This window comes from Myotis nattereri, assembly GCF_964212035.1.
Source record: "Myotis nattereri genome assembly, chromosome: 2".
Taxonomy (NCBI): domain Eukaryota; kingdom Metazoa; phylum Chordata; class Mammalia; order Chiroptera; family Vespertilionidae; genus Myotis; species Myotis nattereri.
Window position 1 is genome coordinate 116738951 of NC_138076.1, and position 26519 is coordinate 116765469.

The window sequence follows — 26519 nt, forward strand, 5'->3', positions numbered from 1 at the left end:
AGAGTGACTGAATGTGCTCTATTACACTGGTCAAGGCCAGCCCCAAATGAGCTAGAAGACCACAGCAAGAAAAGTTCCCTCCACTTTGCCTCAGGACTGAGCAAGAGATTCCACCCCCCTGGCCACATCTATCCTATCTAACAATAGACAAATAGGGTAATTAACCGTACCTCCGACTCGCTTTCCATTGGCTAATCAGGGCAATATGCAAATTAACTGCCAACCAAGATGGCGGTTAACCGTCAACAAAGATGGCGGTTAATTTGCATACATAGGCACCAAGCAATGGAGCGAAGCCAGCTGGCCAGGAACAGGAGCAGCGAGCGAAGAGCAAAGAGGGGGGCCCACGCGCCACGGGCCGGCGGGGGGGGGGGCTTCTTAGCTATGAGCCCCGGCCTGCAAGGCCCGCCCCCAGAAGCCCCAGCAGGGGGTCTTGCCTTGAGGCCCAGGAACCGCCCATCAGTGGGTCCGGGCTGCAAGGAAAGGTCCTCCCCCAGAAGCCCCAGCAGCGGGTCTTGCCTTGGTGCCCAGGATCCACCCATCAGCGGGTCTAGGCTGTAAGGCAAGGCCCGCCCCCAGCATCAGGTCTTGCCTTGCACCTTGGAACCGCCCATCAGCAGGTCCGGGCTGCAGGGAAGGGTCCTCCCCCAGAAGCCCCAGCAGCGGGTCTTGCCTTGGGGCCTGGGATCCACCCATCAGCTGGTCAGGGCTGCAAGGCGAGGCCCGCCCCCAGAAGCCCCAGCTACTTTAAAAATAGAAGGATCTCCTTTTGAACCAATCTGTTTAGATTCATGATTAGTAAGACAGTATGGAACTAATGAAATACAGTGATAGGAATTAGGAAGAGCGACACTGATGGTTCTGGGCATGTGAAGGGTGAGGGACAGAAGGGTACACACGGTCTTCCCTTCAGTTCTGCTGGAGAGATGAGCTCTGAGGGCCGGAGCTGCTCCATGCCCAGAGGAGGTGGGTGTGGTCAGTGGCTCTGTTACAGAACTTCTTGCCAAGCAGAGACCTTACCTGACCCACAGGAACCTTTTTACTCCAGAAAACAGAAACAGCCTGTTCCCAATGGGCATGGGGAAACCAGTGTACCCTCCTGTGCACAGTGTCCTGATGGAGTGACGGGGGAGGTGGGCAAGGGGAGCAGTGCAGAGTTGTTAGGCAGCTGGAGTGGGAGTGGAAATGCCATGAAATGTCCACAGTCCTGGCTGTGCCCACGGCCTGGGCGGCTCCTCCAGGCACTGGCGAAGGATTAGGGCTGATTCTCTCAGGAAGGGAATATTCCATGGGTGAAAGATTTACAGGCTCAGGGTTGGCCGTGTGTTAGTTTGGGGCAAATCCCTCAGCATTCCTGCTGCCAAGCCCTCAAAGGAATGAGGTAGAGGCACCCCTCACCCCCAAGACTCCTTCGTGGACATTTTAGCATCTACGTGATTTTTAATCCCTTCAGGGAGACTTTCTATCCTGCAGTCCCATCCCACCCCACTGTTGCTGTTTGTCTGCCAGCTGGGTCGAGCATCAAGGGGAAGGGGGGTTAATACTCACTGAAAGACTACTGATCCTACCCGGAAACCAACCTATTTACTGTACTGTTGTAAATATCATACCCTTTATATCCTGTATATTGGCTTCTTTTAAATAAACTGAAATGTCTTAGAAAAAAAGAAGAAAAAAAAGGCAAGGCAGGGCCGGACCCAGAAGACCCAGAAGCCGCCTGATATGGCAGTAACTCTATCAGTAAGCACTCTGAAAGTCAGTGGCATAAATGCACCAATTAAAGGACAGATTATGAGGGTGAATCAAAAACAAAACCCACTTTAAATAGAAAGACACATATAGATTAAAAGTAAATGAATTAAGCTGCAGCCTGTTTGCTCAGTGGGTAGAGCATTAGCCCTTGGACTGAAGGGTCCCAGGTTCGATTCCAGCCAAGGGCATGTACCTCAGTTGCTAGCTTGATCCCCAGTCCCTATCAAAGCATGTGCAGCAGGCAACCAATCAATGTGTCTCTCCCTTTCCCTTCACTCTCTCTAAAAATTCAATGGAAAAATATCCTTGGGTGAAGATTAACAAAAACAAAGTAAATGGATTAAGTAACATTAAAGAGATTATAAGAAAAATATATTCCAAATTCTGTTAGTTGTATAATGGTTATGTTTAAATTATTAACACCTAAGAAATTGGGTGAAGGGTACATATAATATGCTGTAGTATCTTATAGTTTTTTTTAGATGTATGAGATTATTTCAAATTAAAATATTGAAAAATTAAAAATTGGCCGAGACCGGTTTGGCTCAGTGGATAGAGCGTCGGCCTGTGGACTGAGAGGTCCCGGGTTCGATTCCGGTCAAGGGCATGTGCTTGGGTTGCGTGCACATCCCCAGTGGGAGATGTGCAGGAGGCAGCTGATCGATGTTTCTCTCTCATCGATGTTTCTGGCTCTCTATCTCTCTCCCTTCTTCTCTGTGAAAAATCAATAAAATATATTTTAAAAAAATTAAAAATTAATAAAATATTAATTGAAATGTACCTGCATTACATGAAAAATCTCCTAATTGCTTCTAGCATAATTTATTAAATTGCACTAAAATTTACCAGGGTTCAATTAAAAAATATCTTAATTCTAAATGGTATAATAGAAAATATATAATAGTGCAGTTATAAGCACTTATCTGAAAATACAAATTTAAAGAAGTGAATTTAAAGAAGGGATTAGCCAAAGAAAATATATGCACAACCACCATGGACACAGACAACAGTATGGTGATGGCCAGAGAGAAGTGGGGGGAAAGAGCTGGGTAGAGGAGGCAAAAGGGGGGAAATAGGGACATCCTGTATAATAATAACAAAAGGCTAATATGCACATTGACTGAACGGCAGAATGACCAGGGGGCAGATGCTCAATGCAGGAGCTGCCCCCTGGTGGTCAGTGCACTTCCAGATGGGGAGTGCCACTCAGCCAGAAGCTGGCTCATGGTTGGCCAGCGTAGTGGTGGTGGCAGGAGCCTCTCCCACCTCTGTGGCAGCACTAAGAATGTCCAAGTAACGGTTTAGACCCGATCCCTTGGGGGCCTAAGCCTTTAGTCAGCCATCCCCTGAGGACTCCCTGGCTGCCAGAAGGATGTCTGACTGCAAGCTTAGGCCTGATCTCCCGGGGAGTGGGCCTAAGTCGACAGGTGGGCATCCCCCAAGGGGTCCTGGACTGTGAATGGGCGCAGGCTGGGCTGAGGGACCCCCCCCCTCCCGAATGCACAAATTTTTGTGCACCAGGCCTCTAGTATATATATAAAAGCCTAAGCGACCTGCTGACCAGCCAACCGGCCGGTAGCTACAACATGCACTGACCACCAGGGGGCAGATGCTCAACACAGGAGCTGTAGAGCTGCGGTGACTTGGCAGCTGCGTTCTCTGGTGATGTGCACCCAGAACCAGAGAGGAGGGAGCCCGATTCCGATGTGTGTCACCTGAGAACTGCCCTCTTGCAATCTGGGACTCTTTGGGGATGTCAGAGACCCCTCAGGGCATGTCGGAGAGACAGTTTCAGCCTAATCCCTGCAGGTCAGGCTGAGGGACCCCACCTGCTGGAGGAACCCCGCTCACTCCACAGACGACCTTTGAGCCACAAGGCCACCCCAGATGCGGCCAGCTGGGGAGGAACTGTGGAAGGTTGGTTCCAAGGTGTGTCCAGCCCATCTCGCCCAGTCCCACCCCACCAGCCACCTTCTAATTAATTTCCTTTCAATGTGCATGAATCTGTGCACCGGGACACTAGATCCCAATAAAATCCCCACCAACATCCCTCCGGGAGCCCCCAGGAGTTACTGATTGTCTAATTGCCCAATTAGGAGAGATCCCTCAGGCTGTCACCAGTATCTCTGTCCTTGCTTCCAGGTGTATTGTCAGCAGATTTCTCACCTTCTCAGCATCTGTTCTTTGAATGTTCCTACATGGACCTTTGGAATCAGCCAGTGCTTAGACCCACAACCAATTTTGTTCATGGTTGTCCACTCATCATGGCTTCTTGGTTTTCTTTAGGGGTAGAATCCATCCATGCCTCTTCAGATCCACTGCCACCATCTCAGTCCAGTGTGCCATCATCTCACCTGATCTCTGGGTGCATCCCACAGCCAGACTCAGCTTCCCAAATATTTTCTCTGCCCTATGGTTTAAGGGATCCTTCCCAAAATCAGGGATTTCAGGGGTGTCCCATAGCCTTTGGGATAAAGCTCCACCTACAGGTGCCTCGCAAGGCCTCAGAGAAGCCAGTGTTACCTCCCAGCCTCCTTTCTCACTTCCATCCGTCCAAGCCCTCTGAGCTTCCTTCACTGCTCTCACCTGCCATCTCTCACTTCCCTCAGACTTCCCACATTCTCCTCACCTGGTTTGTATCACTCTATCCTTCTTGCTCCCTGCTGTCCCTCACAAGCAGCAAATGTCAAGTATCAGGTGGCAGCGTAGGGCTCAGTTCCTCCAAAGAGCTTGACATTGACAGACATGCTCTAGCTGGCCAAGTGGGCTACTCCATACCCCACCGGACTCTGCACCTCCCTCCTCACAGCACTCTGCACTTTACCACAGTGTCAAACACCTTCCCCAGCAGCTCTCTGCAAGCTCTGGAGGGTAGGCTCCACATCTCCTGGTCACCACTGGCTCCCCAGCACCTAGGACAGAGCCGGGCACATGGCAGGTGCCAATAAATATTTCTTGACTGAATCAATACCTTTCCTACCACTGCTATGAAGCAGCAGAAATAGCATTGGAAGTTTGTAAGGAATTTCCCTTAGTCCAGGGGTGGGCAAACTTTTTGACTCGAGGGCCACAATGGGTTCTTAAACTGGACTGGAGGGCCGGAACAAAAGCATGGATGGAGTGTTTGTGTGAACTAATATAAATTCAAAGTAAACATCATTACATAAAAGGGTACGGTCTTTTTTTTTTTTAGTTTTATTCATTTCAAACGGGCCAGATCCGGCCCGCGGGCCGTAGTTTGCCCACAGCTGCCTTAGTCAAACATTTGCTGGTCCACATGAAACATTAATTTTTGGCTTAAATAAAAGACTTAATTATCGCTTTCTGGCATTCCAACGATGTTTTAAATTTTCTCTCATGCTTCACAAGTTTCCTGGATTCTGTAAATTGACTTTGAAAACCCCCCTCTCACAATCCCCTCCCACCCCCCGCACACACACATCCTTTTCTTCTCAATTATTTTAGGTTAATTTTTGGCCAATTTCTATACAAAGTACTTGTTTAATCCTCCCGCTAAATTTGTAAGGAAGACATTATCATTCCTACACACAAGTAAGGAAGTCTCATGTCCTTGATGTGCTCTGTGTCAGCTAAATCATATATTAGAAATTATATAAAGATTTGCCACCGTTGCATGTGGGGGAGAATTTAAGGCAGGGCAGGCACCCTCATTTGGAGGCTGACACAGCATGCACCCGAACCTGATTCGGCCTGTGGTTTTCCACGACACCCACAGTGAATGGAGCGCACCCAGAATTTTCCAAGGTGGTGCAGGCACTGCCCTCAGCACTGGGAAGCCGGCCGATGAACAAAACAGCCCCAGGCCCTGCCAGGGTGCAGGCACCAGATGCTGCTGTTACCTGGCATGGAGGGCAGCCAGGGGCACTGGGTGCCTGTGAGGCACAGAGGAGAGGATTTCACTCCCCAGAAAGGGAGGCTGAAGTCACAGCTCCGCCGCCGCCTGCTCAGAGCTCTGGTCCTTCACAAACGGGCGTTTACCCGGAGCCCATGTTGCTGCTGAGAAGAAACCATGCAGAGCCATCTTGTGGTGGAAAAAAGGCACTGGTTTCAGCCTGAAAACTCTACGGGCTTTTAAAGGACACCGCAGGTGTAACTACCTCTGCATACTCCTGCACCCTGATTCCTCCCGTACCCCAGGCAGCTCTTTAAAGTGGTCAGCAAATGTTGACAGCCATCTCCACTTGTCCCACGAACACATTTACCACAGGTAATTCACTTAACTACCTGATAAAAATGTAACTGGCGTGTTGTCATGCCAGCCATTGTCTGGAAAGAGTTTGACGGACGTGAGTTATGTTGCCTCCTTGGTTATCTTTATAGGCACGTAATCAAATCCGAATTGGGTTATTCATCTGTGATCTGATTAAAGTAAACAGCTAAATTGGGGAATCATGATCTTGAAAGATTTAGTATTTGCCTCATTATGTGGTTTGGATTTTTGTTTGTTAGAAAACAAGAGATTGGTCAGATGGCTCTTCGTTGCTGCCAGATGCTGTGCAGCTGCATTCTCCCTGAGGCACAGACCCCATTCGTCAGAGAGGACACAGGCCTGGAGTACCCATGTGGATGCTTGAAGGATACCTGTGCCTCGTGGAAGCTTCAGTCATGTGAGCCTTTTCTTGTGCTGCAAACAGCAGCCACACACTCTGCAGCCTATGGGAGCACATTGGACAGGCCCCTGCCCCCACCTGGGGCACAGGCGACAGACCTAACAGGGGACTGCCAAGCAGCCTCTGCCCAAACACCTGCTAATCCAAGCACTGTCGTCACCTGGTCTGCAGGACAGTGAAGCAGCCTGGACAGCAGCCATGTACACCCACCCACATCTCCCCAGGTGATGCACCTGTGCATTTCTGCCCACTAACTTCAGCTCTCAAGTAAGCGAGTCACCTCTCACCTGAGCTCAGGGGCCACCCCTGTCCTGGACACCTATCACAAGGGACTTCATGTGATGACTGGTGAGGGCTTTTCTCGCTACCCGAGAGTGGTCGCGAGGGTCCAGAGGCTTCCTCTGACTCGGGCCACTTCTAAGTCACCTGCCCCCCGCTGGGAGGAGGCGGCCTCTGGGCTGTGTTTAGACCGTGAACAGTGAGACCTGGTTCAACATTTCCAGACACCGAGGAACGCCTCTAGGCCAGACCTGGGGAGAATCTGCTACAAGTGGCTGTGGTCATGCTTTTGATGTCAGCTAAGACAGAATTCAGTTAGATTTTTGAAACAAGTCGTTTTCCCCATGTCCTTAGGACAACCCAGAATGTTTCCTGCTCCTCCACACCGGTCCAGCCCTCATCCCGTGCCAACCTGACCTTTGCCCAGCAGACGCAGAGGCGCCTGCCCAACCTCAGCCCTTGGCCCATGGTTCAGCTCCTGGCTCTGCCGGTGTTACCCTGTCATCTCACTGTTCCACCTGTGCCATGTAACACCCACCCACATCTCCCCAGGGAGATAGTAAGTGCCACGAAGGCAATGGGCAACAAGGGAAAACAGGATTCATTTGTTTGTTTAACAAATACTGAGGCGCTGCTCTGGGCCAGTCACTGCTCTAAGCCCTGGGAGGACAGCAATAACCAAACAGGCCAAGACCCTGTTCTCGTGGAGTTTCTATTGCAATGGAAGGCAGACAATGAACAAAGAACTACACCACATTCTAGACCAGCTGTGGGCAAACTATGGCCCGCGGGCCGAATCCGGCCTGTTTGAAATGAATAAAACTAAAAAAAAAAAAAAAAAAAGAACGTACCCTTTTATGTAATGATGTTTACTTTGAATTTATATTAGTTCACACAAACACTCCATCCATGCTTTTGTTCTGGCCCTCCGGTCCAGTTTAAGAACCCATTGTGGCCCTCGAGTCAAAAAGTTTGCACACCCCTGGTCTAGATGTAGAATCTGAAGCATGGTCCAAGCTCACCCAGGAGTCTGGGGCCAAAGATGGGAGTAAAATCAGAGTCTTCAGTGATGAGCCTCAGCCAGACTTCCCGGTGCGCACCAGGGCACACTGATGCACCTGCATTAGGTAGCATGTCTGCAGACGAGGTTCAGGCTCAGAATCTGTGCGGCTCCCAACATCTTAGGTCCTCCAGGCTCCAATCCAGTGATTCTCACAAAATGTGCAGCATTTGTCCCACCGAGGGACCTGCTGGAAAATGGGTCTTGGTCATGACAAGGCTATTTCCGGCTGCTGTTTACCCCTTGTAATGCTCACCTCCACACAGCGGCCCACAGGCAGGAGGCTGTCTACACCGCTGAGTTCAGATTACCCTCAGCAAACACAGTTCACTCCAGAGAGCAAACAGGATCACCCAGTTACCTTACGGGTGAGAGGGAAGGAACTTTACCCATCATTAATGTTTTACTGCCTTTCAAAAAGTATAACCTTTAACCCCCAAGTCAGCTCTAAGCTGAAGCGGAGGAGGTCTGGCTGCAGGGGCCGTCCCGGGTGCCAGTCTGTCACCGGGCCAATGCTGTTTCGATCAGGAGACACAAATAAACAGAAAGATAAGCTTTTTAAAAAGCACACGAAGCAGATCGAGAACTTCCCAAGCAGAGATAACTGGTTGCTAGGCCCCTGTAGAGACCAACATAAAGGAAACTCTTCCAAGGCCTGGAGAAAGCGTGGCCTAGTGCTAACTGCAGAAATTCTGTGGCTGTCTCGGCCCTGGCACCAACGGACTGATGGACGACCTGAAGAATCTGTGCCTCCACAAAGATGCCATATCTGTCCTACCTACCAGAGAGGGCTTTATTTAGCACAATGACCCCAAAGTCTGAGCCATGCTGGGTGGAAAGAGCATTTACATGTGAGATGTTAGGGAGGCCACAGAATTCCCTGGAATCAGATGGCGCCTGGGCTTACCTGGATGCACAGGGTACTTGTGCTGAGCCCTTCCTTCCTTTTGGCATGGAAAAATGACAGGTGTTCCAGACACTTTTGTTTTTATAGATGACTAATGCCTAATTATTTGTGACTAAGAAGTGAGTCCTTAGGAGTTGGTACAATTTATTATTTATGAACTAAAATTAGCATTGGACTAAAATATACTGAGGATTCCACTTCAGTTCCCAGAAGTCTGGCTGCGGAGCAAGGCTTGGCACTGCGGCTCAGCCAGCATAGCAGTTGGGGGGAACACTGTGTTATTAGTGTGTCTTGAGTTGGCCATGCCTTTTACAATTGCTGCATTTCTTGCTTTTAAATGATAACTTACTGTTGGTTTAGCTCCTTTACTGTCAATTTAGTTTGTTGTGTGCAGCATCTGTCTGCACTTTCCCAGTAACTACACTTTAACACATAAATGCATTGAGGTTCAAAGTTGAACCACCACACCCCTATAGCTAAATTAAAAATGTGCATAATCCTGCTGAATGTATTTGAGGAGCCCTTTTTCTATGCCATATGAAAACTGATTGAGGTAGGTAGGCCAGGAGGTTTTTAGCTTGTCAAAGTGGGTTGCTCTCAAAAAAGCTTTGCAGGCCACTGTCCTAGAAGTCTGGAATTACACTGCACCAGTGTGTGCAGAAGTAAGCTAGTAGATATTAGCAACCAGCTCCCGGGGGTAAAAGTGTGTGTGTGTGTGTGTGTGTGTGTGTGTGTGTGTGTGTAATGTGTTTAATATATAAGTTTATGATAAATTTTCCTGATGTGTGACACATAGTTTATAAATAAAAAAATTCAATAGTCATGATTATAAATTCCATATAGCCAATTGATTCTCACAGAATGCTTCTAGTCAATTTTTGTTGAATTAGTGTACTATAGTTGCAACTGATAAACAAGGGTAGTTCCTACATAAATGTTAGTTGATATCTTTGTTTAAGAGCAAGACAAAAGTAAAACAACAAAGACTATGTCTAAACGTCAGTTATTTATTAATGATATATGTGAATTCTTTGCTAAATCAAATAACATTTTTAGTTTCTTGGCTATTCACAATTTAATAGCTATCCACATACACTTAAGTTTAATATGGATTATTAACATTCTCCTCACCACTTTTGTAGGTCTAGACCAGAGGTCCTCAAACTACGGCCCGCGGGCCACATGTAAATACAAATATTGTATTTGTTCCCGTTTTGTTTTTTACTTCAAAATAAGATATGTGCAGTGTGCATAGGAATTTGTTCATAGTTTTTTTAAAAAAACTTTAGTCCGGCCCTCCAACGCTCTGAGGGACAGTGAACTGGCCCCCTGTTTAAAAAGTTTGAGGACCCCTGGTCGAGACAATCAGAGAACAATAAACCAAGTCCTCATTTGTAGCATTTTGTCAATTTCTATGCTGCAAAAAACACTTGCACTGCACCGGGGTCGATTTCAATCTACTGACATGACGTCACTGAGTGTGGGGCTGAGAAGAGACGCCCAGTGATGACCCTGATGTAATATTCCCACCGCGCTGCTGCCAGACCCAGTAACCTCAAGAACATAGATAATAGTAAAACACAGCAAGAAACAAATAGGAAGTGATCAGCGTTGAGTATTACCGGCTTTGTTTCTTACATAATTTCATAACTAATAATGGCTATGTTTAATAACTGACTTGAAACATTCCTGAAGATCCCTGTGAGACTGCACCAGCCCGCCAGGCACACCATTGAGTGTATGACAGTGAAGGTAGATGTAATTTAACAAAAACCAATTATGCTTTCAGACACAGTGGTTGTGTTTCCCATTCCAACTTCCCTCAGTTTATAATTTGGCCAACATCTTATCCTGGCCTCATCCCTGTCAGTGTAGGCCCAGTCCTTTGCCACAGTCGTGGGCCCTGTGTCCACCCCCTAGGACTGAGCGGTGGCCTCACAGCCTGTCTGCAGGGAGGTGGGCCGGGCAGGTCGCCGCTTGTGGCCCCGCAGGAAGCACAGCCCCCGCCATAAAGAGGAAGTGCTAGGAGCAGTTTGAGAATTAGGAAGAGAGTGCCAGCCGGTAACTAAAGGCCTAGTGCGTCATAAAAATCTGCCCGGGGTTACATCTTGAGAAACAAGGTGTTGGCTTTTAAAGTGCTCAATTTTCTCTCCTTTAAAAACTAAACCCAAAACTTTAATTACAGGCAGATCATAAAACTCAAATTCCAGTATCAAATGGCATGTCCACGGAGAGGTGTGTATGATTTAAACATCTTGTAATGCTTTATCAAATCGCTAAAAATGGTATTTTTTACTCTGCATGATTGTGTTAGTCCTTTGATTGGTCGTTGGAATTTTTAAGTTTTCTTTTTCATAGTATCTAACTCTTAATGACAACAGATCTTAATGTCTTTCTAAAAGGGTCTATTTATTTAAAAATATATCAAGACAGAGCCCTAGCCGGTTTTGCCCAGTGGGTACTGCGTCGGCCTGCGGAAGTCAAGAGCACATACCTAGGTTGCAGGCTCCTCCCTGGCCTAGGCCCTAGTCAGGACACGTGCAGGAGGCAACCAATCGATGTGTTTCTTTCACATCGATGTTTCTCTGTCTTTCTCTCTCTCTAAAAATCAATGGAAATATATCCTTGGGGGAGGACTAAAAAATAAGTAACGAGACAGAAACATTTCCTCCATCCCCCACTCCCATGTGTGGGAATGACTGGGACCCTGCAGGTGAGAGACTGCTGTCTCCCTGCTCTCCATCCGGACTGTGCTGGCCTGCCCACTCCCGCCCTGCCACGTGCCATTCCAGTAAGGAAGCAACACCCAGTCTGCGACTCTTCTCAGAAGAACCTTCACCTGTGATCTTCTTGAGATAAACAGTTTTTAAAACAAGCAAACAAATTACAATTTGCAAGCCATTCTGGAGTTTTAAACACTAACTCTTTGAAAGGTACTACGGAAAAATGTATTTAAATCAACACCTTCTATTCATGGTAGATATGTACCAATAGGTTGAACAAGAGAAAAAAATCAATTCTTCTTGATCTAAAAAGCTTGGGAAAAGTAGGCAGTCTCATCACTTCCTTTCTTTAGTCGGGGAGATGGCAATCTTGAGCTACACCGATCCCACCTGGTTCCCAAGAAGGCTGGAGAAAACACGCCGCAGGTGCCACGGGCTGAATCAGAACTCTCACCTCCAGCTTGAACAGCATCTTTGCTAACAGCACTTACGTGCATTCACATTGACTCTTTTCCTTGTGCCAGACGGTGTGTTGACATAACTGCTTTCATGAAAAGGTCTTTTGATCACAAACGTGTTTCAGGTTTTGAAGGAGGAAACACTTCTTGTGTTTAACTGATGAGGTTTAAATGTCCCTTTTTTCTAGTAAATCTAGCTCTCACCCATCTCATAGTGTCAATGCCCAGGATGCGGGGAGCGGTGGGCTGAGGGTGCCTGGGGTAGGAGTTTGCCCACATCTCCTAGGGCCTCACTGAGTCACCCTGTATGTCCAGGGTCTGCTCCCTCTGTGCCTCCGTCCACGCCTGTTGTATTGGTACCCTAACAAGCAGCCACTTCTCTCCTGTTCCGGAGGAGGTTGTGAGGGCAGAAGACAAGGTAATGACCCTGCTTTATCTTGGACATGTTACAGCTTCAGTCCTGCCTCTGATTTTCCCAGCCCAGCCCCAGCTCAGGTGGGGGTGAGGTTCTCCAATTGGCCAAGAATATAAAACTGGGTATTTGGCCTGCCTGGTGTGTCTCCGTGGTTGAGCATTGACCTATGAACCAGAAAGTCATGGTTTGATTCCCAGTCAGGGCTCATGCCTGGGTTGGAGGCTCGATTCCCAGAAGGGGGAGTGCAGGAGGCAGCCGATCAATGATTTTCTCTCATCATTGATGTTTCTATCTCTATTTCCTTCTCCCTTCCTCTCTCTGAAATGAATAAAAATATATTTAAAATTTTTTTTAAAGAAATGCTCTGTAAAGCAGGGAAGAGCAAGAGGAGACCAGATTAAAAAATAAACATTGTTTATTGGTCTCCAGACATTTAATGAGTATCAATCTGATAATAACATTTCGACAAATATATTTATCCTCTCTACTACATTATTTAATATTTTATTTTTTTAAATTGTGGTAAAATACAAATATTATAAAATGTATCATCCTAATCATTTTTAGGTGTATAATTCGGTGGCAATGAGTAAATTCACATTGTGTGCAAACACCATCACCATCCATCTCCAGAACTCTTTTCATCTTGCAAAAGTGAAATTGTACCCATTAAACAACAACTCCTCATTCCCACCTCCCACCAGCCCTGGAAACCACCATTTTACTATTTGTCTTTATGGATTTGACCACTGTAGGTACTTTAAGTCAGTGGAAACATACAATATTTGCTCTCATTTGGCTGGCTTATTTTACTTAGCATAATGTCCTCAATTTTCATCCATGTTGTACCACTTGCCAAAATTCTTTTAAGGCTGAATAATAAAAATATTGTTGTATATATATCACATTTTGCTTATCCATTCATCTGTCAATGGGCATGGGTTGCTTCCACCTTTTGGCTCTTATGAACAAGGGTGCATAAATATGCATACAAGTCCTTGTTTTCAATTCTTGTGGGTATACTAGTATACACCCAAATGTAGAATTTCTGGACCATATAGCTGTTCTATTTTTTTTAACTTGTGGTTTAAAACAACCTCACATAACATAAAATTGATCACCTTAATTTCTAAGTGTACAGGTCACTAGTGTTCATTACTCTTAATTCTTTGAGGAACCACCATACCATTTTCCATATCTGTAATACATTCTTATATTCATCAGCAAATGGGATAATATAAGTGAAGGTCTTATAAGAGTACATTTAAATTCAATAAATATTAACTAAATAACAACAGCAACGATAAAAATGCAATGCGGTGACAATTCATTGCAGCCTTTTATGTGGGACACTGTGCCAGGCACTATAGATGGCATAAACCTATAGAACACTCGCTTTGCCTTCACCCCCCTATAGTCTCCCTGGTGGGTCTCCCGCTGATTTAAGCAGGAAGGAGTGGGAGTGCATGCTGGCGCTAGGACACGGGTGGGCAGGCGCCCGGCAGGGGCACGTCTTCCCCACTCTGGGTCAGTGACATCACTGGTGGCATGAAGTCAGCCAGGGAGGAGCGTAAACCACAGAAATCACAAACATGACAAATCAAGGCTCACTTCCCGCCCAAGAGCTGGTTGTTACGCATTTACCAGCACAACACTGAGCACGCCTCACTGTGGTGAGAACCCAGAAAAGAGTGGGTTCGGATGGGACGGGGCAGGGCATCAAGGACCTTCACAGACAGGAGATAATTGACCTGGAAGGAAAGTTAAGTGGAAGAGTATCTGTGTTTAGAAAGCATCTGCTCATGGACCCTGCTTTCTCTTGCCACTCTTCTATCCATGGTGGATTTACGCCAGGCCCTGAAGGGGAAATGAGAGTAGGGGCAGGTCTGGGAGCACCCAGGACTCTTCTACACATCCCTCTGACACCAAGTCAGAAGTCCCTGTGTGCTGGGGTCAAATCAAGTGGGGAAAATTCACAGACTGCCTTTAAAGTGAGAGTTGCAAAATGCTGCTAAAAATGCAGTGCTTCAGACAGGAAATCTCCCCATCCTGACATGTTCCTGTTTAGCTTAACCTAAATCATTAAGATCACTAAAATCAAACTTGTCCTTCAAAAATGACCAGATTTATTGATTTGCATTAAAATAAAAGAAGCAGGGAGCCACATTCTCCATGAATTTTAATTTCTCCTTGCTGTAATTACATAAATTGCCTTTAAAACAATTATTGAACCATTAAATGTTTATGAAAGACATTTGTTGTTCAAATAAGACATTCATGCTTGTCGTCTGCACTTGCAGTCTTAAATATAAACACAAAGAAATCAGTTATATTCATAAAATGGGAAGGGGATGAGGCTTATCATTCATCCTCTGGTAGAGGATTTCTAGCCAGCTGGAGTGTCCTGTGAGATTACTAAAGTGTTTTCAGTAACTACCTATATTTGACTTTGGCACCTTTTTAAAAGTCAAAAGAGACATTTGCAGGGAGCCATAAAAAGTCATTACATATGCAGAACAACTGAGGCCCCTGGGCATCTGGGGAAGGAAACGCATCTGTCTTGTCTATTTCTTCCCTAAGTGTCTCCCTGAATCAACTTTTATGGGGGTGGGGGAGGTAGGAGAGTGTCATAAATATCCCATTCTATTGGGATCCAAGAGTTAACAATACCCTGGTGACTATAAACACATTCAGGAAAGAGGTGCACTCAAGTAAGCAGAGATCTTTGTGACAGTGGCCTCGGTGTGGGCCACAGGCCAGCTAATCACATTACCATGAGAGCCAAGAGGTGGCCTGCAGACAGTGAAAGAAAGAGAGGGGGGAAAGCAAGACTAATCTCATTAAAAGGAAAGCTAAGATAGACGCTGCTTTTACTTAGCTGCTTAAAACGCCCAGCTTTCCCAGGACTGGGTCACCTGTGCATCCTTAGGGCTCAGGCTGGTTCAGGAGTATTGTTCTATCCTGCCAAATGCAGGGGCCTGGTGAGCTGCGCAGACCTTGTCTTCAGAGTATTCTTTTAAAGAAAAAACAGACATCACCTCCCCACCCCCCCAAAAAAGCTTTCTGGAGATAATGTTCCTCATTATCTTATTTTCTGTTTATGATTCCCTAAATTGTCTAACAGCACTAAGTCCTTCGAAGTCTTAAACAAAAAGTCAAGCTTTGCATGACCGCTGTAACTTTGAGGAAAGAAGAACTTAAATGAGATCTTAGGAAACACACTTGTGTTTCTAAGTGTGTCAGTGGTTCTCAAAGTGTGGTCCATGGATCCCTGGGGGACCTGAGATACTTTCAGGGGCTCCTCCAGGTTCTCCCTTTTCCAACTGCCTATCTGTGTGAGGTGAGCTTTCTCATAAGCTTCAATTCAACCAACAGATCACAACAGACTGAAGCAGACATAAGAATTCAGCTGTTAAAGAGATTTGCAAACTACAAAGCAAGACATTAAAGAGATTTACATATATGCATTCAATGCAGGAGCATCCAAATATATAAAAAACTTCTGGAGGATTTTAAGGAAGAGATGGACAGCAATACAATTATAGTAGAGGACTTGACACACCACTGATATCACTGGATTGATCTAGACAAAAAAATCGACAAGGAAACAGTGATCTTAAATGGCACGCTAGATCAGATGGAATTAATTGGTATTTATAGAACATTTCACCCCAAAGCTGCAAAATATACATTTTCCTCAAGTACGTGTGGGACATTTTCAAAGATAGACCACATGTTAGAACACAAACTAAGTCTCTACAAGTTCAAGAAGATTCAAATCATATCAGGCATCTTCTCAGATCACAATGGCATAAAATTAGAAATCAACTACAATAAGAACAATCAGAAACATTCAAACACATGGAGGCTAAATAGCATGTTATTAAACAATGAATGGATTACCAAAGAGATCAAGAAAGAAATAAAAAACTTCCTGGAAACAAATGAAAATGAAGACACAAAAACCTAAAATCTATGAGACATAGTGAAAGCCATCCTAAGTTCATAGCACTTCAGGCCTACCTCAAAAAACAAGAAAAACTTCTAAACTATCTAACCCTACAACTTAAAGAATTAGAAAGAAAACAACAATAAAGCCCAGAGTAAGTAGAAGGAATAATAAAGATCAGAGTGAAATAAATAGAGACTAAAAAAAATTTTAGCCATAGAGACTAAAAAAAAAAAAAAAAAAAATACAAAAGTTCAATAAAACCAAGAGCTGGTTCTTTGAAAAGATAAACAAGATTGATGAACCTTTAGCCAGACTCATCAAGAAACAAAGAGAGAGGACCTAAATAAATAAAATCACAAATGAAAGAGGCAAAGTAACAACTGCCCCCACTGAAATACAGAGGTTCATAAAAATATACTATGAACAACTATATTCCAACAAGCTAGACAACCTGAAATGAACAAAATGGACATATTCCTAAAAAAATATATAATCTTCCAAAATTCAATCAGGAAGAATCAGAAAACCTGAATAGACTGATAACTTCTGATAAAATTGAAGCAGTAATAAAAAAAACTCCCAGCAAACAAAAGCCCTGGTCTGGATGGCTTCACAAGGGAGTTTTACCAAGCATTCAAACAAGAACTAACACCTATCCTCCTTAAACTATTCAAAAAAGTCCAAGAGGAAGGGGTGCTTCCAAGCTCTTTTTATGAGGCCAGCATTAGCCTAATTCCAAAACCAGATAAAGAAACTACAAAGAAAGAGAATCACAGGTCAATATCCCTGATGAACATGTATGCTAAAATCCTCAACAAAATATTAGCAAATCAAATCCAGCAATATATTAAAAAGATCATACAATTGGACCAAGTGGGATTTATTCCAGGGATGCAAGGCTAATACAATATTTGCAAATCAATAAGTGTGATACATCACATAAACAAATTGGAAGACAAAAATCACATGATCATATCAATTGATGTAGAAAAAGCATTCGACAAAATCCAATGCCTTTTTTTTTTTTTTTCAAATAAAAACTCACAGCAAAGTGGGAATAGAGGGACCATACCTCAACATAATAAAGGCCATATATGACAAACCTAGAGCCAACATCATACTCAATGGGCAAAAACTAAAACCATTTCCCCTAAGAACAGGAATAAAACAGGAATGTCTGCTTTATTCAATATAGTACTGGAAGTCCGAGCCACAGCAATAAGACAAGAAGAAAGCATAAAAGGCATCCAAATTGGAAAAGAAGAAGTAAAACTCTCATTATTTGCAGATGACATGATATTGTATGAAGAAAACTTTAAAGACTCCACCAAAAAACTACTAGATTTAATAAATGAATTTGGCAATGTAGCAGGATACAAAATCAACACCCAGAAATCTATGGCATTTTTATACACCAATAATGAACTCTTAGAAAGAGAAAGTGAAAAAACAATCCCATTTACCATTGCAACAAAAAATTAAATACTTAGGAATAAACTTAACCAAGGAGGTAAAAGATTTGTATTCAGAAAACTACAGGATGTTGAAAAAAAAAGATAGAGGAAGATATAAACAAGTGGAAGAATATACCATGTTCATGGATTGGTAGAATCAACATCATTAAAATGTCCATAATTACCCAAAGCAATCTATAGATTAATGCAATCCCCATTAAAATACCAAGTCATATTTCATAGGTCTAAAACAAACACTCCAAAAATTTAAATGGAACCACAAAAGATCCCAAATAGCTGCAGCAATCTCAAGAAAGAACAAAGTTGTAGAGACCACAATACCAGATATCAAGTTATACTATGAAGCCATGTAATCAAAACAGCCTTGGACTAGCACAAAAACAGGTACATAGATCAATGGAACAAAACAGTGACCCCAGAAATAGACCTAAGCACTATGCTCAATTAATATTTGACAAAGGAGGCAAGAGCATACAATGGAGTCAAGAGAGTCCCTTCAATAAGTGGTGTTGGGAAAATTGGACAGGTACATGCAAAAAAGTGAAAATAGACCACCAACTTAGGTAAGAATAACCTCAAAATGGATAAAAGACCTAATGATGTAAGTTGTGAAACCATAAAAAGCTTAGAAGAAACCATAGGCAACAAAATCTCAGGCATCTCTCATAGCAATATGTTTATCAATACATCACCTAGGGCAAAGGAAACTAATGAGAAAATAAACAGCCCTGGCCGGTTTGGCTCAGTGGATAGAGCGTCAGCCTGGGGACTGAAAGGTCCAGGTTTGATTCCCGTCAAGAGCATGTACCTTAGTTGCGGGCACATACCCAGTGGGGAGTGTGCAGGAGGCAGCTAATCGATGTTTCTAACTCTCTATCCCTCTCCCTTCCTCTCTGTAAAAAAATCAATAAAATATATTTAAAAAAAAAAAGAAAAGAAAAGAAACAAATGCAACTACATCAAAATAAAAAGCTTCTGTACAGCAAAAGAAACCATCAACAAAGTGAAAAGAGAGCCCACTGCATGGGAGAACATATTTGGCAATGATACATCTGATAAGGGGTTAATTTCCAAGATATTTAGGGAACTCATACAACTTAACAAAAAGAAGACAAACAATCTAATTTAAAAAATGAGCAAAGGACGTAAATAGATACTTCTCCAAAGTGGACATACAGAAGGCCAAGAGACATATGAAAAAATGCTCAAAGTCACTGATCATCAGAGAGATGCAAATTAAAATGATAATAAGGTATCACCTCACACTTGTCAAAATGGTTACCATCAACAAATCAACAAACTATAATTGTTGGTGAGGATTTGGAGAAAAGGGAACCCTAGTACACTGCTGGTAGGAATGCAGACTGGTGTAGCCACTGTGGAAAACAGTATTGAGTTCATCAAAAAATTAAAAATAGAATTCCCATTTGACCCAGTGATCCCATGTATAGTAATATATTCTAAGAAACCCAAAACACTAATCATAAAGAATATATGCACTCTTATGTTCATAGCAATGGCACAATTTACAATATCTAAGATTTGGAAACAGCCCAATGTCCATCAGCAGATGAATGCATAAAAAAGCTGTACTACATTTACAAAATTAAATACTATGTGGCAGTAAATAAAAAAAAAGAAAAAAAAGAAGGAACTCTTACTATTTGCAACTGCATGGATGGACCTGGAGAGTATTATGCTAAGCAAATTAAGCCAGTCAGAGAAAGATAAGTATCACATAATCTCACTCATATGTGGAATTTAATGAACAAAATAAGCTGATGAAAAAATAGATCCAGAAAACTAGAAGCATGAAACAGACTGAGGAATTTCAGAGGGAAGGTGGGGGTGGGGAAGTGGGTCAGAAGAGATTAACCGGGCAACTTATGTGCATATATGGATAGCCCATGGACACAGACAATAATGTAGTAAAGGCCTGGGAGGGGTGAGTGCTGGATGGATTGGATCAATGGGGAAAAAAAACAACAAAGGGACATCTGTAATACTATCAGCAATAAAGATAAAATTTAAAAAATAAATAAGAGATTTGCAAAGATGGGAAGCAATGCTACTCTTTTCACTAAATGTTTTGCTGTTTCTAAATATTTTTTAATCAAAAAATGCTATTTATGTTAATATATAAAGGATTCATTAGTTATTTTTAATTGAATTAACATTTTTAAAAAATTTCTCTGTTTTTGTTTCTAATATGGCAGATATGTGTAGATATAACCCACACATAAAAGCTCTTTGGGGTCCTCAGTAACTTTTAGGAATGTAAGGAGATCCTGAAATCAAAAAGTTTCAGAACTGCTGCACTAAAAAGACATAAAGACATTCAGTTGTAAGACTCTCATTGCTCTAAACCTTAATTTTGAAGACTGTGGACTGACAAACCTTTGGACCACAATTGGGATTTTCTTCAAACTGTTCACTAGGTTCTCTAAGGCCAAAGAATTACATTAGTCTTTGAGCAAAGACATGTGATATACAAAGAACGAAGAACTTTATAAATTTAGCAAAATCAGGAAAAGGACAAAGGAGTTGTAGAAGTCATTTACCAAAAATGATGACTCTGGAAAGACATCCAAGTTGTGCATGTCAGCAGTTGGTTCCTTTTTATTGCTGAGTAGTATTCCATGGCCTGAATGTACCACAGTTAAACTATTCACTTGCTGAAGGGCATGTGAGTTGGTTGCAATTTTGGCTATTACAAATAAACACCTGTGTACAGGTTTTTTCATCAGTGTAAGTCTTCATTGCAATGGGATAAATGTCCAGGAGTGCAATTCCTGGGTCATATGATAGTTTCATGTTTAATTTTATGAAACTTCCAAACTTTTTCCAGGTGGTGGTACCATTTTACATTTCCACCAACAAGACCTGAGTGATTGTTTCTCTGCAACCTCAGCAGCATTTGGTGGCGTCACTGTTTGCTTGTTTTTTAATTTTATTTTAGCCGTTGCTAATAAGTGTGTACTAGGATCTCATCAAATTTGATGTTGAACATCTCGTGTACTTATTTTCCATCTATATATCTACTTCAGGGAAACGTCCTTTGCCCATATTTTAATTAGATTGTTTGCTTTTTTAACCATTGAGTTTTAGAGTTGTTTTTAAAATGTATTCTAGAGCCCTAGCCGGTTTGGCTCAGTGGATAGAGTGTTGGCCACGGACTGAAGAGTTCCAGGTTCAAGGGCATGTACCTTAGTTGCAGGCTCCATCACTGTGTGGGAGGCAACCAATCAATGTGTCTCTCTCACATTGCTGCTTCTCTCTCTCTGTCTCTCCCCTCCACTCTCTCTAAAAATCAATGGGAAATATCCTCAGGTGAAGATTAACATAAATAAATAAATAAATAAATAAATAAATAAATAAATAAATAAATAAAATGTATTCTAAATAGTAGTCTTTTGTTGGATATGTGGTTTGTAAATATTTTCTCCTGCTCTGTAGCTTGTCTTTTTATCGTTCTTAACAGGGCCTTACACTGAGCAACGGTTTTAAATTTTCAAGTGAAATTTATCAATTTTCCCTTTTATGGCTCATGGTCTTGGAATATATATATATATATATATATATATATATATATATATATATTCCATTGCAGTCTTTCTGCTTTCAAGACTTATATATAACTACAGGCTATATAACTACTTATATATAACTACTAGGCTAAGAACTTTTTGCCTAGTCCTAGGTCTTAAAGATTTTCTCCCATGTTTTCTCTTAAAGTTTTATGGTTTTACATTTTACATTTAAGTCCATTATCCATTTGAAATTAATATTTGTATAAAGTATGAGGATCAGGTCAAGGGTTTTTGTTTGTTTGTTTTGTTTTGTCCTATGGATGTCTAGATGTTCTAGCACCATTGTTGAAAGGCTATTCTCCCTCTACTGAATTATTTTAACACGTTTATAAAAAATTAGTTTTGTATATTTGTATAGTCTATTTCTGGGTTCTCTATGATCTAGCTGTCTACCCCTCCACCAATAACACACACTCTTAACTACTGTAGTTATATATAAGTCTTGAAAGCAGAAAGACTGCAATGGAATATATATATATATATATATATATATATATATATATATATATATATATATTAGGGGCCCGGTGCACGAAATTCGTGCTCTGGGGGGGGGGGGCGGAGAGTGTCCCTCAGCCCAGCCTGCCCCCTCTCACATACTGGGAGCCCTCAGGCGTTGACCCCCATCACCCTCCGATCGCCTGATCGGCCCCTTGCCCAGGCCTGACGCCTCCGCCAGAGGTGTCAGGCTTGGACAGGGGACCCCCATCTCCCCCCGATCACTGGCTCTGTCCCCCGCCCAGGCCCCAGCTCTTAGCTCCCCCCTGGGTTTCAGATCACTGTCAATGGCAGGGGGCTTCTTCCTGCTTTCCCTTTCGCCTCCCTGCATTGTGCCTACATATGCAAATTAGCCGCCATCTTGTTGGCAGTTAACTGCCAATCTTAGTTGGCAGTTAATTTGCATATAGCCCTGATTAGCCAATGAAAATGGTATCGCCGTACGCCAATTACCATTTTTCTCTTTTATTAGTGTAGATATATATATATATATATATATATATATATATATATATATATATGGCTAATATGCAAAGTGTCCCCTCAGGAGTTTGACCGGGAGACCAGGAGACCAGGAGTTCGATCACTCAGTATGATGTGCACTAACCACCAGGGGGTGGCACAGAATGAAGGAAGGCCCTGGCCAGCAGCCAGAAGGCCCTGATCAGCCCTGATCACTGGCCAGGCCTACGGACCCTACCTGTGCGCAAATTTCATGCACCAGGCCTCTAGTATTTTGAATATTTATTTGAACTAAGTGCTTAGTCTTCATTTGTAATAAATATATTAGTCAAAGCATCTACATTTTCTTGACATCTTGTCTATTATCACAATTTATGTTTTCTATTGAGAGTCACACTTTTCTCCAGGTTCCGCCATTTACTTTGTGTGGGTTAGCTTGCTGTGCTGAATCTCAGTTTCCTCACCCGGGAAATGCGGGAGAGCAATCCATCCTTTGGAGTTGGCACATACTTTACAGGAGGCACTGCCAGTGAGATTGTACGAGATCACAGTGAAAGCACAGTGACTAGCACAGTGAAAGGCCTGCAAAGGGTTTCAACTCTCCCATCCCGGCTTCTCTTTGCTCAGAGTGGTTCTGTTACTCATGCTGATAATATGTGGACTGTCCACTGTATTTCTGTAACTTGTTCTCAGACCATGTGAAGTAATACATAGCTCTTTGGTAACAATCCATAATGCAGCGACTATGGAGGTACTATATTAATCAAAGTTAAAATCTAAAAAATGCATCCTACACTGAGTTTCTGACTGGCTGATAGTTGTGATTATCTGATTCTTGAAAGGGCTCCACTGGCTGCCTATAGCACGACAAATCTATGAGAGCCTCCTGAGGCTGCACTTGAAGTAACAGTGAAGTCATTTCCCATTTACTCAAAAAGGTCCACTCTTTCTTGCCTACATACATACACTGAAGTGTAAAAGAGGAGTTTTATTCTAAGTGCAAAATAAAAGCAATATATTTCAATATATTTGATTTTTAGAGAAAGGGAGAGAAAGATAGAAACATCAATGATGAGAGAGAATCATTGATCAGCTGCTTCCTGAACACTCCCTACAAGCAACCCGGGCATGTGCCCTGACTGGGATCAAACCGTGACCTCCTGGTCCATGGGTCAATGCTCAACCACTGAACCATACCAGCCAAGCAAGTTTGTTTCATTTTAAACCATCTCAGTTGCCCCCTGTGTGCTATCCTGTCTCCATCTTATGTTTTCCCTTTACTACTCATTATTTAACCTGGACTCACTGTTATTTCCAAACTGTTAATTCAGAAGAAAGCCTGCTCTTGACACATTTGGATGTTTTGTTTCATTATATCTCTCTAGTTTCTCCAATGTCCTTTAAATGAGTTACATGATTCAGCAATTTAATGACTTTACAGACAATTATGTCCACAATGACTGTTTTACAAGTCATATAGTTTTACTTATAGACAATACAAAGGAAATTAGGTTTCCCACAAAATTTTTAAAGTCCTTTAATTAACTTTTTATTTTATTTTAACCTTTTTAATCAAGAAATGTAAATCATATCCAGGAAAGTGCATATAAATAAATGTTCAGTTTAATAAATAATTTTACACAGTTTACCTGTGTACTCACCAACCAGTCTGATAAATGGGACATTTCCAGAACCCCAGATGTTTCTATGTGACCCTTCCTTCCTCATTTATTTCCCACTCCCGCCAAGGTAGCCACTGTCTTGCCTTCTATGATGATCCAACTCTTTATAGCTAATTGTAGAGTTTAACACATTGATAGTTTTTACTATTTCTCTTATTGGAATGTTTTAGTTTAACATTTATGTATGCATCCTTTAGCAAAATATTTGATAAGTAATATGTATATATTCTTATTTGTCTTGCTTTCTTCACCATTAGGTGTGATGGATATAGTACTTTTGCAATATTCAACCATGTTACTTAATGTAGACATGGTTCATTCATCCTCATTGTGGTATGGTTATTCCATCCATATTTATCCTTTGAGCTTCTGGTGAATATTTGTTTTGTTTCCAGTAGCATTTGGCTATTGTAAACAATCTTCTTAGCAAGTGGACATGTGCATGCATTTCTCTGATGGATATTTTAGGAGCTGGGTTTCCGGGTTCTAGCATTTATATATCTTCAGTCATGCAGAGCTGGCTTTCAAAGCAGTTATATCTATTAATGTTTAACAGGTAATATACATAGCCAGTGTTGCATTTTAAAGGAACCAAGGATATATATTTGTTTCCCTTCTTCCTCACCCCAATCCCTTGCATTTTGGAGTACTACTTCCTGGTGATCAAAGAACTCAGTCTCCCACTCTTTAGACTAAGCAGGTGACAGAGGGTATCAAATTGCGGAATTGAGTGCTGGTCTTAAACATGTACAAAATTCACCTTACTAAGTACTAAAGTGTGGGAAGGGAATATTAGGGGGCCTATGGTCTGCAATCTATAATGGTTCTTCTATTTTATTTACAGTCTATTTTATTTAGTTTTTTCTAGGCTATTTTATTTATTTTTGAATTGCAGTTGATATTCCATATTATTTTATATTTGTTTCAGGTGTTATAATGGTTATTTGTTTCTAAAAAACCCACATTGCTTAAAAATAAAAAGATTGCCAAAAAAGTGACATTTATGCCATCTTACTTATTTTGTCCTTTTGAAACATTTAAGAATTTCAAGGACCTCCTAAAACAAACTCTTAGCAGCATGCTAGGCTAACATTTACAAAATATAAAATTTAAACCCAACTTTTGGGGAACTTCTCTGGTGTGTGAATTAGGCACACCTCTACTGGATCTTTAAGTCCCAGAAAAGAATATACTTCAGTGACAGGTAAAAGTTTAATGGAGAAAATGCTTAGCAAATGCACCTGGCCCTGAACCAAGTCAGTACTCTGTAACCACTGCTTTCCTCTTTCTGATTCCCGCAATACTCGCTTCTGACTGCAAATTTCCTTGTGCAAAGCTCCCAGTTTTTGCTAAATCTGATTTTTTAAAGTCCTGTATTGCTCCATATTTCAAAAACCTTTGGGACTTGAAACCCCTTTCTTTCTATAAAACCTCTTAATATGAGAATTTTAAACATATAAAACAGTATATAGACCAGTAAACTGAGTCCCAAGGACCCATCATCCAGCTTCAATAATTACCAATTTATGGCCATTTTGTTTCATCTATATCTTCACCCACCACCAGGGTTATTCAGAAGCAAATATAAATTATGATTTAATCTGCAGTCACTTCTCTATATATCTCTAAAGGATGAGGGCTCAAAAAAGAACCCTGAATACCATTATCAAATACACACAAATTGACAATAATTCCTTAATTTCATCAAAGACATCTTATAGAAATTTTATTGGTTTTGATACAAATATTTTAATTGAATTTATTGGAGTGAATTGGTTAATAAAATTATATAGGTTTCAGGTATACAATTCTATAATACATCATGTGTATATTATATTGTGTGTTCACCACCCCCAAACAACCATCTATACTAATAATAGGGCAATATGCAAATTGGTCAGGACACCATCACAGGCACGCAGAGAGGCCTCCACTATGGGCCTGGCCTGGAGGTGGGGCCACAGGAGCGTGGAGAGGCCCCTCCACTGCAGCCTGGCCTAGGGGTCTGCAGGCCTCCCCCAGCTCTGGCTTACCTCTTTGGAGCAATCCATTGGGGAGCCCTGGATGGGTGGGCAGGGCCTACCTCTTTTGGGTGATGGATCGCAGGGCTCCCGCATTGTGACAGGGCACAGGCCAGGCTCAGGGACCACCCCCCTCCCCCGCCCTGAGTGCACAAATTTCGTGCACCAGGCCACTAGTATGTGTGTGTGTGTGTGTGTGTGTGTGTGTGTGTGTGTGTGTGTATTGTTTGAATGAGGAGCTAAACATATAATTATGCATGGAATTCTGTAAATACACCTTAAAATTTTAAAAATATGGTTTGTACACAGTCAAGAGCAACTAGGAAAATCCTGGGAATGAGCAACAATGGGGAGAGGAAAGGTTGACCTCACCACAAATTAGAGTGCATTATAAAGTCTCTGTAATGAAAACAGTGAAACTTTGGCCCAAGAGTAGACAGGCAGAATAGAAAATCCAGAAATTGACCCCATTTTTTTTAAAAAATATATTTTATTGATTTTTTACAGAGAGAAAGGGAGAGAGACAGAGAGTCAGAAACATCGATGAGAGAGAAACATCGATCAGCCGCCTCCTGCACGTCTCCCACTGGGGATGTGCGCGCAACCCAGGTACA

General features: G+C 42.4%; 1 protein-coding gene across 1 annotated transcript in view; it reads right to left on the minus strand.

Moving 5' to 3' along the window:
• Nucleotides 1-26519, minus strand: part of GTF3A (general transcription factor IIIA) — a gene marked incomplete at its 5' end in the record, with an annotated part of 61995 nt that overhangs the window by 18111 nt on the left and 17365 nt on the right. The gene's annotated exons all lie outside the window — the stretch shown is intronic.